This window comes from Periophthalmus magnuspinnatus, chromosome 15 (assembly GCF_009829125.3).
Source record: "Periophthalmus magnuspinnatus isolate fPerMag1 chromosome 15, fPerMag1.2.pri, whole genome shotgun sequence".
Lineage (NCBI taxonomy): Eukaryota > Metazoa > Chordata > Actinopteri > Gobiiformes > Gobiidae > Periophthalmus > Periophthalmus magnuspinnatus.
Genome location: NC_047140.1, coordinates 644,965 through 657,778, shown reverse-complemented (window position 1 = coordinate 657,778; position 12,814 = coordinate 644,965).

Below are 12,814 nucleotides of genomic sequence, written 5' to 3'. Positions count from 1 at the left end.
TGAATATGAAATCACTCCATTTAAGTGTGCGTTCCCTTGCTTAATATTCACTGTATTTCCTAATGGGACATTGAAAGTATGATAGCTTTGCGTTTCCACTTAACAAACAATTAAAATGCAAGAGGCGTGCCACAAATTAACAGTCAAGCCATATCCTATACATACACAGGCAATTTTCCCATGAGAGACTTTCCAGAAAATAGCCCTAAAGGAATGATTTGAATATAAAGCGCATGTCAGTGCACAAGATTAACGCCACCTTCATTTTGATTCGTCATTCCCTGTCAGGGCCGAACTGACAGTAACAAATTGGGTACTGGGAGAAAGAACATGGGACAGATAAGAGCAAACTTACTTCACTGCCAAAGGACGTGAGCATATACAATAACTAAAGAGCTCCGTCTTGCTGTAAAATGACCAGGCAATGACATTGGCACAGTACACTGTCTTTCATCCTGTAATATGCAAAAAATAACTATTTTAAGCTTTTACACTTGTTTTAGCGTTTGCTTGTTAAAAACATACCTTCATTCTCGCTAGTTTCAGTAATCCTCTATAAAAAATTATTTTCCTCCGAACCTCAAAAAATATGTGGTTTGAATTTTCCCAGATTTGAGGCTCCATAAACCTGAGTAGTTTTGTAAGTCATTGCTAAGCTCCTTGAAAGCAATCAAATCACATTCATTACAACTGCATGCGTACATTAACATGTTGTGCATGTATATTATATATATTCAAACATCAGATGCCCATGCAAAGGTCCCCATGTGCATGTTTACAGGTTTAAAAACCACTAACAAGACATACAACACATATAATGCATACTATGAGTTCTTTAAGGTTTCTTCCAATAGTGTCCACATAAAAGATACATAGATTTGTTCAGGCTCATTGCAATCTACACATCAAAATCTCCATTAGCAATACCACAACAATCTTTTCCACAACATTAGCCACTGTTAATCCTTATAACTGCACCACACTGCGTTATATGGGATGCTGCAAACTCAAAAGGCGGCATACATCACGTTAATGTTGCACACTTTTGCACACCATTTTCATGTTGCTTCTGGATATTATAAATGATTTTAATTGTGTGTTTTCCACTATAGGGTCTTAATCATGATTTACATTTACACTACAAGGTTTAGGTTGGTTATGAAGCGTGGATAATTGGATAGAGAACACAACACAAAGCGGGGGTTCATGTAGCATTAAGTCATAAGCAGAAATCTCAACGCATGTTTCTTTGATTACATTGTTTTTGATCCATTAGGAAATTATAAATCGACAATGATAAGTGTACTTTAAAGTTTTAAAAAATTTTTACTGCACTTTTGAACCAAACTGTTGGCATTTTAAGTATTTTGCTTGGAATGGTTTCGTCCTCCTGTCTCATTACTTAGTTTTATTTACAACACCAACAACTTCTTGACCCCGACTTTGACATCCGTTTGTGCTGAACAATGGCATGAAGTGGAGCAAGGTAAGTAAGACCTGAGTGAGAAATAAAAAGAAAAGTAAACCAAAAAAGTGCACACCAGGAAAAGAACTTGTAGGAAAGACAGTTTGTCATGAGGCACGTATCTCTGCTCTGTTCTGCCTCCCTGTTTGCTCTCCCCCTCCCTCACCTGCCTGAACCTGGAGCTGGGCAGAACTTTCGGCTCCTCACACGCACACCTGTGCCCCATCAGGGTAATCACCACCACCTGCCGTGGATAATAGAAGCGGGTAGAAGACACCTGGTGCCAGATCGTCCACGTGTTCAACATTCCTGCTCTCCCGCTTGTTCCAGCTCCTGGCTCTGCGCTCCAGCTCCGGTACTGTCCACCCTTTGCCTTCGCCTCCTGTCCTGTATGGGTTTCCGGCTTGCTTCCCGTCTCCTGCCCTGGCTCCCGCTCTCTGGATTACTCCTGCTCGGCCCTCCGCGGTCCCATTCCTGGTCCTGTCGTGCTCCGGCCCTGGCTTTCCCATTCCAGCTCTGCACTGCGCCGCCTGGTCTGCCTCCCGCTCCCTGCTTCCCGAGTGTGTTAAATGAACTATTAAAACCTGAGTTTCACCTCTTTGTAAATAAACACTGTAAATCTGCCCCGAGTCTGCACGTCTTTGGTCCTCCTAACCCCATCTGTTATGACACGGTTGTGTGATTTATGATTTCAAATATAAACGTTATCATAAAAGACACTATGGAAGTAAATTCTGATTACCGTAAATTTCGGACTACAGAGCGCACCTCAATATAAGCTGCACCAGCTAAATTTGAAAAGAAAATCAATTTTGTCCATATATAAACCGCACCTGAATATAAGCCGCATATTGTAACATGAGATATTTACACAGAAAGACGGTACACCGACACCTGCCTGAAAATTGGCACCAACACGACATCAACACGGGATGAACACACCTGCAGGTTTAGAAAATAAAACTGCACCAACACGGAAAATCTGCTTTTATTTCCTCTGAAAACTTTTGTCATCTTTTTACATTGACCAAGTTGGATTCATTGATGCCGAGCTCACGTGCAGTGGCTCTATTTCAGGGGTCGGCAACCCGCGGCTCCGGAGCCGCATGCGCCTCTTTCAGCCTTATACTGCGGCTCTGCGTGGCTTGGGAAAATAAATTTTAAGTATTTAATTGAAGTGCATTTTATTTGTGTTAGCTCTTTTTTGTTGTAGTTTAAATTGGAAGATTATTATGATCTTAAAATAAAATTATATTTTCTTATTTTTCGTTGCTCAAAATAAGTGTCACACTCGCGGAACAATGTTCAAAACAAACACCGCTCACGTCTCACAGACACAGACACTGACACAGCTCCCAGTCCTGCGTAAAGAGCCCTGATTTTCAGACACTGTGCGCACAGGGGTCAGGAGCAACTGTCGCCCGTCCCTAATGACGCACTAATAAGCTCGTCCGTAGATGTATCATGAAAATCCTGCTGGAAATTGCCACAGAAATCTATTTGATTATCTGCTCTTGTCTCCGCGATGATGTTTCACGTATAACACATCAGACATGTCGCCCAAAAGTAGAGCCACAAGTGAGTGAAAATGAGCCACAACAAAAGTCTTTGGAGAGCTTTTAACAAAGGGGAAAAGGACAACTGAGGAGCCAGAAGAAGAGACTACGACCTCCAAGAAAAAGAAAGATAAATTTAACAGACAATGCCTACTTAAAATCTGGGTTTGTCGCTACAGGTGACTCTCACGCGCAGTCCGCTCTGCGTAATATGCGGGAAAAGCAAATGAGGCAATGAAACCTTCAAAACTGCTTTGGCACATGGAGAATAGATAGATAGATACTTTATTAATCCCCAGCCAGGGAATAAGCACCTGGGATTAAACGATACGCCTTTAGAGTTTTTTTTGGTTTTGTTTTTTGTTTTTTTGAAAGAAACTGCGGAGCAGAGTAGACATAATCACATAATCAGCGCAGGGTTCGCACTGATGCAGCGGTTTGGTGAGTTGTATTTTTTTATGCACTTAAGTTGTTTTGGCCATATTTATCTGCCACGTGTAGAAGGCTTGTCCGTGAAAATAAAACCTACATTATTCCATTACATTATTATACACAGTGTTATCTTCATTTTAGATGTCAAAAAGTATTTGCGGCTCCCAGTGTTTTATTTTACGTGGAAAGTGGGGCCAAATGGCTCTTTGCGTGTTAAAGGCCGACCCCTGCTCTATTTCCTTCTTTATCTTAAAAACTGCATCATATCCACTTCATGATGCGCAAAATGATCATTCAAAATCAAAACTAATGAATTCTTCAGAGCAGAATCTTTCCCCACGTCTGTTTCACTTTTACGTTTACAGCTAGAGAGCGCCCCCCAGGGGCCGTTATCCAGTAAAATTCTATAAATAAGCCGCACTGCTTTATAAGCCGCAGGGTTCAAAGCGTGGAAAAAAAGTCGCGGCTTATAGTCCGAAATTTACGGTAATTTTCCCCAGTTTTCAAAAAGTTCAAATTTGTAGAATTTATAAGCATGGCAAAGGCTAGGGAAGGAGGAAAACTAAAGTTTATGACCTTATTTTTTAGAAGTAATTTTTAAAACAAAAATTTTGCTAAAGGTCTTTAAAACACCCTGATCCACCTTGTGATGTCATGTGGTAATACAAGTACTCCACTGTATTTTTAAACTCCATACACCTTCACATATAAGGTGAAAGGGAACTGTTAACTTGAAAACTACAGCTTCATGACATCACAAGGTGGAACAGAGTATTTTGAGATTGGAGATGTAGACAGACTAATAATAAAGGGTTACTCAAAATGTGTGAATGAAACAAAACACTAACCCTAATCCTAACCGAGGTCTGTTTTTGAGGAGATAACAGCATTAGAACAACAAGAGTCAGTTTTGCATGACATAGGACCTTTAATTGTTTAAAGGATGACTGTTGAGCTTCATATATGGATGTCAATCACATCATTTATACCAATTTTAAGAACTTTTTGATGATCGTTTGCCTCACTTAATTTTAATTTGTCGTAATGCCAGTGTAGGGTGGACCAAAGAGGTGCAGAACTCAAGGCAGATTTACAGTTAGTGAAAATATCAAACAATAGTCCAGTAATCCGACAAGCGTCGCGGAACAGGGTACAAGCGAGAGCCCAGGGGCACGTCGGGGAGAGTTGAGACGGGAACAGGGAACCGCCGAGAGCGGGATGAAGACAGGACCGGGAACAGAACCAGAGGAAGCCGAGCCAGGGCAGACAGGAGAGCGGGAGCCGGAACCGGAGGCGTGGAGTGGCCGGGGTCCAGGATGAGACAGGGAGGTGAAGGTAGTGATGGGACGAACAACACTGGTGTGTCAGCACTGTGCCGAGTGCACAAGTGTGAAACCCCGTATCGGTGCGTGTATCACTTTTACAAAAAATCACGTGACCGATACAGAAAATGTGTCCTTTGGATGTGCCGCGCCAAATTGTGTTTATAGGGAAACAAACTGTATCAACATGTTGCGGGTTTGTTGGATGGAGATTAAACTCTTTGCTGTTGCTGTACCTTTACCTGTACCTGTAGGATTTTTGCTTTGCTTCCACTCATGGATCATTCTAGAAAATTTTCACAAGTCTGGAATAATTTTGATCTTTTGACGCCAAATAAGGTAAACCTTTTCCTACTTTGGGCTTTGTTTACTGTTATTTTGTAATTAAATGTTTCTACTCTTTGATAGTAAGAGGTTTGATTTGTTTTCAGATAAGTTAACTTTTATTTTATTGTAGGTGAAGTGTCGGTTCTGCTCCACAGAGTTGTCTTACATCAATGCTGAGGCATTATAGAGCTCGGCATGGCAATTAAGAGTTTTAATTTTAACTTTTATTATTTATTTTATCACATACAAATTTGCTCTATTTTACATGCCAACTCATAAACCAGTGGTCCCCAACCACCGGGCCGGGGACCGGCCGTTACGCATTTGCTACCGGGCCGCACAAAAACAGTAAATAGTTTATCAGCGACCGCATCTTCTCTGACGTAACTTCCTCCCGTCCCTCATGACGCACTAATAAGCTCGTCCGTAGTGTTGTGAGATGTGTGTCTCGCTCCTATGTGCTTTAGTTCAGTGTGGTGCGTGAGCGTGAGTGAGAGGTGACATGCGCGTGGCGCATGGTGTGGTTCATGGTGTGGTGAGCGGCAAGTGAGAGTCTACAGATGCACTTGGAAAAACTTATTTTTGCCATATTTATCTGCCACGCGTAGAAGGCCGGTCTGTGAAGATAAAACCTACATTGTTCCGGTCTGTGGTGCAAAAAAGGTTGGGGAACACTGTCATAAACAACTTAACTCAGCAAGCAAATGGACCAATTAAAATGATACAAAGATGAGATCATATTTTAAGTAAAAGACTAACAAGTGAATAAAGATTAAATATTATTTTATAGGCTAATGTTGGGTTTATAGCATGCACGCTTTATCATCTTATTTTCATTTTGTTTCCCTGCAATGATTTTACATCTACAGCACTATTGAGTGACCAACACAGTGTCGATACAGTGTCAATACAGTTTGTGTAATGTGTCAATACACTCCTTGAGGTATCATCATCCCATCACTAGGTGAAGGTAAGGAGTTTGACTGTACCAGAGCAGGAGCGCAGAGTCAGGAACAGAACTAGAGACCAGGAGCTGGGAAGGGCCGGAGAACCGGAACCTGGGAGGCAGCAAACACCAATTAGCATCAAAAAGGTGAAGTAACAAGAATGCAAAAACTGAGCAAAAATAGTCACGTTGACACGCGGACGATCTGGCACAGACTGTCTTCTCCCAGCTCCTTTTATCCATGGCAGGTGGTGATGATTACCCAGATGGGAAGCAGGTGCATGCAGGAGGAGCCGGGAGCTCCGCCCACCTCCAGGTTCAGGCAGGTGAGGGAGTGGGAAGAGCACACAGGGAGGCAAAACAGGACAAGAAATATGTGCCTCATGACATAATTGCAATGTAATTTCAGCAAAAATAAAACATCTACAAAAAATATTGTGGGTAAAAAGTCAGTGTAACTCAATCGTTTGTCTAAAAAACACCAATTGTTCAGGTAACATAAGACCATTAAACATAAGATGTATAGCCCCATTATTACAGACAAGTGGAAATGTAATCTATGGTCTACCTATTGACAGCTATGGCACCATGGGACAGATCCATCACACCTCAACAGCACTGAAGTGCATTGGTTCCAGATCCAATCACATTAATAGGTATAAATCCACTTGTAAATAGTCACTGAGTAGCAATGTAAGGGTGTAACATGTAATATGCCTGAATCTCTTAAAAAAAAGCAAACAATTCTCTATTGGTGGTTTTATTTAGGCCGAGAAGTAACAGTGTGTCTAAATCTAACTTGGAAAAAAGATGGCCAATCAACAACGCCTGCTAGAGTTTTAAATGTAAAAAGGTAGACACAGCAGTAACACAGAGGATTTTTCTTAAATGTCAGTGTGTTTAAGTGAAATTATAGTGGTTTAAATCATGCCTTAAAAGCCAAATGTAAAGTCCCAAAAAGCTCAGTGGTAAACATTGCATCGGCCTACACATAATCATCATACACCAGCGAGGACTACTGGCACAACAATTATCCTACTCTACAACACACATTCAAACAGCTAAGGTTCACTCCAATTCCTTAGCTTCCCTCTAGATTTTCTTTTGGGTTCCTCCAACAATCTGTGTACAACAATCAATAGACAGGCTGTTTTATATCAATGTTGCTCAATGCTAAAGGTCAGAGGTCACAGAGTAGCACATCCCCAGGGCTTGATATTACAGATTACCCTGTTAACTCTGTTCCACGTTTGCCCTGGCCTAATAAGTGCCACACAACAGTGGACATGTGCCACAATTAGCGCTGTTTGAGTCCTGAACCAGGAGACCATACTATTCACGATTGTTTTTTTCTGAGCACTGTGCTTTATTTGGAACCACAGACTAATGACAGATGTTATAAAAGATTAAAAAATGCTTTCCGCCTTCTTAAACAGAGGGACCACCACCCCGGTCTGCAAATCCAGTGGTATTGTCCCCAACAGCCACGCGATATTGCAGAGACTTAAGGTACTCAGGACGGCTCTTGTCCATTCCATTGCCACTGAGGAGCTTTCAACCACATTGGGGTGTCGAAGACACGCAGCCGGAGGTCAGATGACACAACAACAAAAGCAATCATCGACCTCTGACCTAGGCTACTTTTTTTTTTCTTTTTTTTCTGTGAGGTTAGTTTTGGAACAGAGTTTTGGGCTTCATTCATTGATGTTTGCAGAAAGCCACAATGTTTTTCGATTCCTTTCTTTTTTTTTCTGCGTATGCAACCATATTTGTCTTGATACAGACAGACAATGTGTTTCCATTGATTGGTTAATCTACCTTAACCTTGCACGTTAATCTACCTTAACCTTGCACAGAAAGTTGGATTCTAACGATATTTGTGAGTTCACAAACTCACGACAATCCATCTTGGCATGCACCCACTGTAAGCTAATCAGGTGGGCAGACCAATCACAGAGCAGCATTGAGGTTTGTGCAGAAGCCAAAAGTGAAGCACCCAACCGAACCAAAACAACCATGGTGATGCAGACATACATACTTCAGCCTATTTTAGCATCAATACGGACTACTTTGTTTGTGAAAAGGAGCAAAGTAAGTAAATGCAGAATATGTGCTTTTCTCTCAACTGAATGTAACAAGTTACATTTTTTGCTGTTTTCTGCTGTTGTGACACTTAGACTAATCAGATTCAAATAATTGTCATGACATTCTACATTTTCTGATTTGCTTTCAGTGAGAGCCATCCCATGATTTCTACACATATCAATACGCACTACACATATCTGATGTAAGCCAGGTTAAATCCACCAGTTAATCATGCCCATCTGAACCCGGGAAGATTGATCAGTGATCAGACTCACATCTTCATAAAGTATTTGTGAAGTGTCTATTCTAGATCCCAGGCATTGGAAAACAAAACCTCACTCTCCTATGACTCATAAGTTCATCATGTGTCTACTTTGAAAAGCCCTTACGCTAAACCAAGTCAAAGCTCTAAAAATAGTGTGAGACTGCATTAGTGATCTATGTTGGTGCCTTGTTTGTGTAAAGCAGAGGATCGTTGAGGTTGTCCAAATAAGCATGAGGGTGGGGAATTACAATCAATAGTGCAACATCACATAACTGTGCTGAGGTCAGAGGCACCACGGCACATAACACTCTCTCATCAGTCAATGGCTATGCATGAATCCCTCACAGTATGACAACAGCTCAAACTCAGGGGAAAATGAAAAAGTCAAGGCTACAAAAAGAGATGACCATGGCACATAGATGCGGGGGGGGGGACACACTATATTTATTCAGTGGTATGGGAAATGGGAAAGTGGTTAAAAGTGTCAATATAGCAAAATGACATTGGGTTAGGTTCCACAATGGAAACTACATGGACAACGGAGGGATTGCATAGATATAAGGGCACATGGGAATGTAAAAGAAAGTTCTAAGATTTAATGTTGAAAATAAAGTAAAGAAGGTATGTTTTTAACTATCACAGAAATCGGTATTGAACTTTGAGTCTATTCCTTAGTATCTGTCATGAGGCACGTATTATCTGCCTCTCTTGTGTCTCCCTGTGTGTTCTCCCCCTCCCGCACCTGCCTGAGTCCAGAGCGGGGCGGAGTTACTGGCTCCTCCCGCGCACACCTGCAGCGCATCAGCGCAATCACCTCCACCTGCTGCGGAGCTTAAGATGGACGAGCTTCAGACACTTGGTGCCAGACCGTCCGTGTGTCAACGTATATGCCTCAGTCTAGCTTTGTATTGGTGTTGCCTGTCCGCCTGTTACTTACCAGATTTCTGCTACCTTCCAGATTCCTGCTCTCACTCATCCCTGCTCCTGCCTCCGCGCTCCAGCCCCGGTACAGTCCACCTCTCTGCCTTCATCCCGTCTTGGTCTCCGGCTTGCTTCCCGTCTCCGGCCCTGTCTTCCCGTCTCTGGACTATCCTGCTGGGTCTTCCCTGGCCCTGCTCCTGGTCCCGTCGTGCCCCGGCCCTGGCTGTCTTTGTGCCCGCTCTGGACATCTCTGCCTGGCGTGCTCTGGTCTCACCCTGAACCTGTCCTCGTCTCGGTCCTGGTTTCCCGTCCCTGCTCGGCACCACTCCCACCTGGTTCGCCTCCCGCTCCCCGCGTGTTTGTTACATGTTTGGTTCTGCTGCTGTGGACAGTGGAGACTTGCCTCAAGATGGCGGATGCTGGCGCACACTGGCTGCCGCTCTGTCCATGATTCTGTGAGATTTGCTCTACCCGGACTGCATTCTTTCACCTCAAAAACATAGCCCGTCTCCGCCCATCACTCACCTTCTCTGCCGCTGAAACTCTCGTCCACGCATTCATTACATCCAGAATCGACTACTGCAATAGCATCCTCTATGGTACACCATCCAAAACCCTCAACAGACTACAGTACATTCAGAACTCCGCTGCCCGCCTCCTCACCCACACCCGCTCACATGAACACATCACTCCTGTCCTCCACAAGCTCCACTGGCTCTCCGTCCCTCAGCGCATCCACTTCAAAATCCTTCTTATCACATTCAAAGCTCTCCACAACCTGGCCCCTCCTTACCTCACAGACCTGCTCCACCACCACACTCCATCTCGCTCCCTCCGCTCCTCCAGCTCCAACCTCCTGTCCCTGCCCTGTAGGACCAAGCTCCGAACCTGGGGGGACAGAGCCTTCTCCATCGCTGCCCCCACCCTCTGGAACTCACTACCTAAACCCCTCCGTGACTGCTCTGACCTCCCCACCTTCAAGAAAGAACTCAAAACTCACCTGTTCAAAATCGCTTTTAATGCTTGATTTTATGTTGTAAATTTTTGTGATATTTTATCATTGTATCCACTGTGAAGCGACTTTGAGTGTCCTGAAAAGCGCTATATAAATAAAAAAATTTATTATTAACTATTAAGACTGAACCTTTCACTAACTGTAAATAAAACACTGTAAACCTGTCCCGAGTCCTGCACGTCTTTGGTCCGCTACACCCACCATTATGACAGTATCGAAATTTAGTTTTTAAGAATACTAGTTTGTACCATCAAAACATCTACAAAAAAAATTACCTTTTTGCTGTATTGCTTTCAGATGAACTAGAAAACAAGGCTGGAATGTCCTTGTGAGGAAAGATGAGAGGTAATTAACACTGGTGCAATGCCAGACAAATACCTCCCAGGCTGTGATAACCACTGTCACTGAGGATCCACCAAATGAGCCTAAAATGTTCCTGGAGTGCAAGGCTCAGGTTGGCCGGTTAGTCCCTGTGAAAATGTGCCCCAACACAAACACATTCATGACTGATATTTGTGAGAACTACAGTCTGGAGTGAAAGAGTGGAGTGCTTTTCTATTCTCATAGCTATAATGTTTGAAGTGGGGGACTAGATTAGCGACTTGCAGAGTGGAATCTTACCTCAGATACATGAAAGTCAGGGGCTTGGCTGTCCCTGTCAAACCTAATCGCACCACCTTACGCTGAGATCACGGCCAACATGTGTAACCTTGATACAAAATACAACCAATAAAACATTGAATAAAAAATGGATTCCCAACAAGTGAAGTATGGGGTTTTGAAATTATATTATATGCTGCCTCTTGGTATCTCCACTAATTTCTCTTTTTCCCCAAAGGAAAGCTAAGAAGATGCTCAAAGATGAAAAGATAAAAGAAAGATTATAACAAAGATGCTATGTAGCTTTTTTGGTGGAGGTGTCATCAACTGCTTGTCTCCATGGAGATGCATTAAACTTTTTTCACTTTTTTCATTGATTCGCTTATAAGTGTTTTTATTGCTCAAGAACACAAGAAAAACATGCATTCTTACTGTGAGCGGGCTTGTCTGTCCACAGATTTGACCTGTAGCTCGACCTGGTGGCTTGTTTCTATGGAGATATGTTTAATGCCATACTATGGAACAATCCATTGTTGCAATATTGCAGATGCTCTCCCCCACCTATAACTCTATCCTCAGACCCAGAACAATGAGAACAATAGCAGGGTCGTTAGGGGCTGGTAGGTTAGTCTCAGCTGAAACTGGAGACAATAGCTGTTTACAGTTTCAGTGTGGTTAGCCCCTCCCCTCAGATAGATTTAAAGGCAGTGGCCACCAGCATTCTGAATTCTGACCAGAACTGAAGAAGCAGCTTGGATGAGCAGCGAAACATCTTCACTCCTACAAGATTGATCCAGTTGACAGATTTAAATTTGCTGTTTGCTATAATCAACATGGAGACATGCAAGTAGAGGACCCTCCACTAGCTTAAGAAAGCATCACCAGTGAAGACAGTGGGTTTGTTGTTGTAGCAGTTATTATTTGAGGCCGGACACCTTGTCGAGTTTGACCAGATTTGGGGTGCCAGTAATGTGGAACAATCTGTGCAGCTATAACAAAGACATGTGACTATATGTGAGACTAGCTTGACATTACACAGAATATCCTCACATCACATATCTAGTTCTCACATGTAGTAAAATTATTCATCTGAAAGTCAATTAAGTAATATTAGAATATAATTAAAATGTAAATAAAATATAAGAAAAAAATGTAAACTACACTGAAAAGGTTAATAAATCAGTACTTCCTTTCCAGAACATCTTGACTTGGCATTCTATTGGATTTCCCTTTAACTAATCCTCCCACAGTCCTCAACATATAAGGTTGGAGAAGGTATTTTGATTTTGTCAACAGTTCAAATGTTTTGGCTTTTGCCCAATTAACATTAACTAGATTAATTTATCCCTATTTTCTTAAATGTCTTCAGGTCTTGGCAATAGTATAGTAGCAGCATTTCATAGTCCATTTTAGAGAAGCAGTTGTAGTTGCACTGCCAAAAAAAAATGTTCATGATTGATTAATTCAGAAAAAAACTTGATTTGCATACATTAGATTAGAGTTTACTAGTTCAAATGTGCATTATATATATATATATATATCTCCTGGGATACACTGTCAGAAGTGAGGCTGTGGGTGAAGTATCTTGCCTAAGGACAAGGACGGATATTGTATTGGTTGAAGTAAAACTAAACAGCAACAACTGAATTCAGATTTTTCTTGTTACATCATCAACATCCTCACAATTTTTCACAATTTCATCTTTCAGGTTGACTCTGCAGACTGGCTGAAGGTCATCCATGCTGAGCCATCATTATGTATGTAGGTTATGTATATGCATGTGACCACTGCCTATGTGTGTGTGTGGGTGTGTGTGTGCTGCTATCTCCACTGTGCAGCTCTGCTCTCTGGGCTCCGGATGAGTTGCCAGACACGCACCG